Consider the following 6,012-nt stretch of genomic DNA (forward strand, 5'->3'; position numbering starts at 1 on the left):
TAGCTGATTGGTGTCATCGGTCCTGTGTCCCGTTCTTGCCTGTCGTCCTGCCTAAAGCACAGCACTTCAGGGCTCAACACGATGCCAGTCACAGTGAAGACATATTTACGGCGGATGCCTCATGGTTCTCCTAAGACATTGTTTTCCCGCCCACACGGAGACTGTACTATTAGGAGAGATTCTTCCCGGCTTCCTCTAAGGACGACGCGGGTGAAAAAAATGGCGATTTTTGTCAAATATTCGATTTTTTGTTTTTGCTTTCTTTATTATGTGCCAGCCTCTTTTATGTCCAACAATATCAGCGCCGGATATAGAGGCCGAATAACTAAAACCTGCAATTTAAGCACGTTAAGAGACAGAACAAATGAGTACAAGTTGGCTACTTTCACAACGGTAACAAAATTGAAAAGCGGTGTTTCCCGTCATTGTGGTGCTGCAGGCAGTTAAGAGGAAGCCTTTTTTGTTTCATTCGCATCCTCTGGCAGTTTCGTAACTCGGAAAAGAAAATAGGAATTTTCTGCCACCAGAAGCTTCGTCATGTCTATTTAAATCACTTGGCACGCATTTTGCACTCGTTTAGAATTTTCATACAACCTCAGAGCTTGTTCAAACCACTAGTGCACTTATAGTGGTCGCATCACAATAATAATAATAATAATAATAATTGGTTTTGGGGGAAAGGAAATGGCGCAGTATCTGTCTCATATATCGTTGGACACCTGAACCGCGCCGTAAGGAAAGGAATGAAGGAGGGAGTGAAAGGAGAAAGGAAGAGAGAGGTGCCGTAGTGGAGAGCTCCGGAATAATTTCGACCACCTGGGGATCTTTAACGTGCACTGACATCGCACAGCACACGGGCGCCTTAGCGTGTTTCCTCCATAAAAACGCAGCCGCCGCGGCTGCGTTTTTATAATGAAATTCAGTATGGATACGCTTTTGCTATAAAACGAATGCCGCTATACTATTTTAATTGCAGTTTAAAGTTGCGAATGGGGTTCAATTTTGTTGAAACCTTTGTAGTTCCATTAAAAAGAGACATTCTAAATAGGGTTAATTTTATGAAATTCAAGAATTTAATACATGGCACATTTTTTCCTCACTGCATGAAAGAAATCACAGTGATTAAAAATGGATTTGTCTTCTGTGTGGTCGTGTATGTCCACTGAAAACAAATAAATGAAAAAAACCATCCCTATATTTGAAATGTATGACTTGCAAAAATTACACCAATCAAGATAGGCGAGAACTGACGAATGATTTAGAAAGAACTGGCGAAAAACTCTCCACTGTGAGCTTTTTAGCTACTGGCTTAGATATTAATAAACATATTTCTTCTGGAGCGTGTCTCCTTAAAATACAACCATTCATGATATTGAACTACACTGCGGCAGCTCGAGACCTTTCTCAGTCTTTACATATATGATAATAGAGGATTGCTATAAAGTTACAGACAATGCCACAAATGCTTCGACCTGACCTCACTATTTAAGCGCTGCTACGATGGATAACTTGCCGGCAGTGTTGTGCAAGGCTAATCCTGCCAGTAGCGTGCAACAAACGATATCTCTCAAGCCGAACAGGCTGCAGAAATCCTCTTCATCCCAGCTGTAATATATGATGCAGCAGGCAACTCTCGGGCTTCTGGTCGCGTTTATGGCCAAGCGTAAACGTGCTAGCTCTGCGCTATGCGACCAACAGCACAAGCCGTTTCGTAACAGCTGTCAAAACACTGAAAAGAAAACTGCCTGCGAGGCGTGGTGAAAATTATGCGCATTTTCATTTTTGCTCACTTGTTTGCGTCGCCCTTCTTGGCCAGCCAGGTCAGCTCGGCAAGCGTGATCTTATGCAACGCTAATACGCGTCAAGTCGCGAAGGGCCATAGGCACGTGTCGACGTGTTAGGGAGAGTTATCATGACGTATTTACGTAATAACGGTATTTTATGTGCGTACCGCGTCACGCTCTGAGACATAGCCAGGAGCAGTAGTGTTTAACCGTGGCCGTTTGTGAAGTTGTGTTGAACTAAAGTATGCTAGTACTGTTATTGAAGCACGCGGATCATAATGGCGGAGAGTTTACGCGATAATAATAATAAGCTTTTATTGTTGCACATCAATTTTCTCCGTAGAATCGTCGGGTCAGCCCAAGCCCCAAGGGCTTGTCGGGCCGCACCCGACAGCCACTTCAGCAGGCGGAACAAACAGCAAATGTAATAAACACCAAAACATGTCACCTGAGGATCTCACGAAAGTATGACTTCAGCACAGTTTTTGAATGCGACAGAGTTATATTTTTAGGAAAGGCGTTGAATGCGCAGGGAACATAATTTCTTACGAAACGACCAAAATGGGCAAAAACACCTCGGAACCAAAAATCGTGGATGTAGCCTTAGCGAACGAGAAGGCATATGATAAATCAGAAAATTACTTGACGAAAAATTCCGGTTATTAAAGTATTGCTGAAAAGTATATCAAAAGATGGTAATTTCGGAGCGGAGAAAATATTTTCTTGGCGGCAGAGGCATATTGCAGACGATGTGGCGTAGAATGTGCGTTAAAATGCTGCTAACTTTACCGCCATGAACATGGGCAGTTGTAGTAAACAATAAATAAGTTCATTATAAACAAGAGCGTGCGGTACAATTTTTCTAGTTTCAATGGAATCAAAAAAGAAGATTTATATAGCACGCAAGAAATCAAGCGAAGTTTGTTACAAACGTCAGAAACATGAGTATTCCAAGTCATATCACTGCCTAAACATTTTACCGTTTTCGAATACGGAACCGGTGCACAGTTGCAGATAGCACCACAGGACGTACGAAGAAAAAAGCGGATAATAAAGAGTAAGTTGTCTGTTTTTGTTATGAATGCAAGCTAACTTTGTTTTGTTGTATTAACAAAAATTGAGTTAAGTGTAAACCAATCACCTATTGAAACGGTATCATATTGAAGGTCTTCAGTTGCTTTCGCATTACGAGGATTAAGATAGAGAAGCACAGTGTCGTCACTATACTAAAATATGAAGCACCATGACACTACTGCAGGTAAGTCGCTGGTATAGAGGTTAGAAAGCAGAGGGGATGGAACGGAACCCTGAGGAACACCTGACTTAGAATAATTACCATTTTGAACAATCTGCGACCCGTGATCAAGAAAATTTTTAAGAGTTGCTTGAAATGTCCTCGAAATCTCATAGCATCTAGCTTCTTCAAGAGTGTCTCGTGATGTACTGTATTGAAAGCTTTGCTCGCATCAAGAAAAAGGGCATATGCAACCTCATTGTTTGCAAAAGACGTCAATAATAAATATGAAAATTCTTCCAAAACTGTGACAGTGTTTTTTTCGGCAGTGAAGTCGTATTGAGTATCGGAAACAATTCTGCTTTTCAAGAAAACTCGCCGTGGTAAGGAGTAGGTGTTTTTCTAGGATTTGAATTAAAATTGGATAAATATATATAAGCCTGTAGTTCTCAATATTGCGCTGCAAACGTCGTTTATGCAATGGTCAGATCATAGTAAATTTAGCTCAGTAGGCATGAACGAGTGATCAATAAACCTACTTATCATCTGCAGCGGTACTGGTTACATTTTGTGTAGTTCTGTTTGTAGCTCGTGTAGAGAAATGTTGTCAGCACTTGTAGATTTTTTGAAGCTGAAACTGAACAAAATGCAATGCAAGTCAGAACTAGTTATATGAGGGAGCAATGCGGATGAAGCATTGCTAGGAATAATTTTGAGACTTTGAGAACAATCCACGGTACCGACGTTAGATACTTGTGAAAACGTGTGTTGACGTTTTTAACGGCAGTATAAATCTCCACACAATTTCTCGCCCCAATTTCAAATGAGGATCACTTAGGATTGCGGCCAAAGATATCATTAATGGCAGAATATGTTTCTTTTGTGCTGCGCTTATTATCGGAGAAATGTTTATTGAAATAAGAACGCTTTGCTGTGCGCATCAACGCTGTAACTTTATTCCGTAATGCTTTGTATGTAGATTTTATACAGCTGTTATAAGGGCACTGCCTACAGAGTGACCAAAGCGCATTTCTATATTTTATACATTTGAGGATGTCATGTGCAAGTCAAGAAGTTCATTAATGCGCTTTTTAACTCGTATTCAATTCTGAGCGGCAGTTTTTAGTGTATTTATGGCTTCAAAAAGTTGTATATATTGTATAGGTAGATAATAGACCTTACGGAGGAAATCCTCCAAACCAAACCTACGGATGAGGTTATCGAGCTTGACAATGTCTAAAATGACAGTGTATTGACGAATCCAGGGTGAGACGCAAGCGTCTGGGAAATGAATATGACAGCCAGTAAAACAGTAATCTGATAACTTCTGTTTGATAGCAGACGAAGTAATGCGAGCGTTTAGAATTCTTATATTTATATGGTCTGTAGAAGACGATACAAATTTGTCGCCAATATATTGTTCCCCTGTTAATAACGTTATGGTGGGCTCAATCGCTCATTTCGCTAGCATGTTAAGGTAATTAGGTACATACTACAGGGCGGGATGTGGATCTGATGTCAACGTTACAATCTTCCATGACAGATAGCGGCAGCGGGTGGCAAGAAGGGTAAGGTTCTTTTTAAGTTACAAATACGTTTGCATTTTTAGAGGCAGGCCTATAAATTACAATCCAAGTTAAATCCGTGTCTTCTAAGACACTCTGAAGAATAAAACTCTCAGCTGCAGAAAATTAAATGTGTGATGAGGAAACAACCAAAGTCGTCCGAAGAAATGCAAAAAAAAAAAAATACCCCCCACCTCTGCCAGAATGACGCGCAAACGGGTAGCAGTTATAATGGCGTAACGTGAACATAGAAGTCATCTCCTACGGTATATTGATTTCGATCAGTACAAAGGCATAAAACAAGTTTTCAGTGCTCTCAACAACAGCACACAGATAACATCCTGTTACTAGAGTTTCGCCGTCATTCTCAACTCCTGCTAGCGCTTTAACACCAGGTGTGTCCAGAAGTAGGCAAAAGTTGCAAAGTTACAAAAGTTGCAAGGAGGAAATGCTTCGCGTTAGCCTCTCAGCGCGCTTTCTATGTACTTGTTGAATGTTCAATCAGTACAAAGGCATAAATGAAGTTTGCAGTGCTTTCAACAACAGCACACGGATAATATCCTGTTACTAGAGAGTATCGCCGTCATTCTCAACTCCTGCTAGCGCTTTAACACCAGGTGTGTCCAGAAGTAGGCAAAAGTTGCAAAGTTACAAAAGTTGCAAGGAGGAAGTGCTTCGCGTTAGCCTCTCAGCGCGCTTTCTAAGTACTTGTTGAATGTTCAATCAGTACAAAGGCATAAATGAAGTTTGCAGTGCTTTCAACAACAGCACACGGATAATATCCTGTTACTAGAGAGTTTCGTCGTCATTCTCAACTTCTGCTAGCGCTTTAACACCAGGTGTGTCCAGATGTAGGCAAAAGATGCAAAGTTACAAAAGTTGCAAGGAGGAAGTGCTTCGCGTTAGCCTCTCAGCGCGCTTTCTAAGTACTTGTTGAATGTTCAATCAGTACAAAGGCATAAATGAAGTTTGCAGTGCTTTCAACAACAGCACACGGATAATATCCTGTTACTAGAGAGTATCGCCGTCATTCTCAACTCCTGCTAGCGCTTTAACACCAGGTGTGTCCAGAAGTAGGCAAAAGTTGCAAAGTTACAAAAGTTGCAAGGAGGAAGTGCTTCGCGTTAGCCTCTCTGCGCGCTTTCTAAGTACTTGTTGAATGTTCAATCAGTACAAAGGCATAAATGAAGTTTGCAGTGCTTTCAACAACAGCACACGGATAATATCCTGTTACTAGAGAGTTTCGCCGTCATTCTCAACTCCTGCTAGCGCTTTAACACCAGGTGTGTCCAGAAGTAGGCAAAAGTTGCAAAGTTACAAAAGTTGCAAGGAGGAAATGCTTCGCGTTAGCCTCTCAGCGCGCTTTCTATGTACTTGTTGAATGTTCAATCAGTACAAAGGCATAAATGAAGTTTGCAGTGCTTTCAAC

The sequence above is a fragment of the Amblyomma americanum genome, chromosome 2 (genome assembly GCF_052857255.1).
Source record: "Amblyomma americanum isolate KBUSLIRL-KWMA chromosome 2, ASM5285725v1, whole genome shotgun sequence".
In the NCBI taxonomy this organism is placed as follows: domain Eukaryota; kingdom Metazoa; phylum Arthropoda; class Arachnida; order Ixodida; family Ixodidae; genus Amblyomma; species Amblyomma americanum.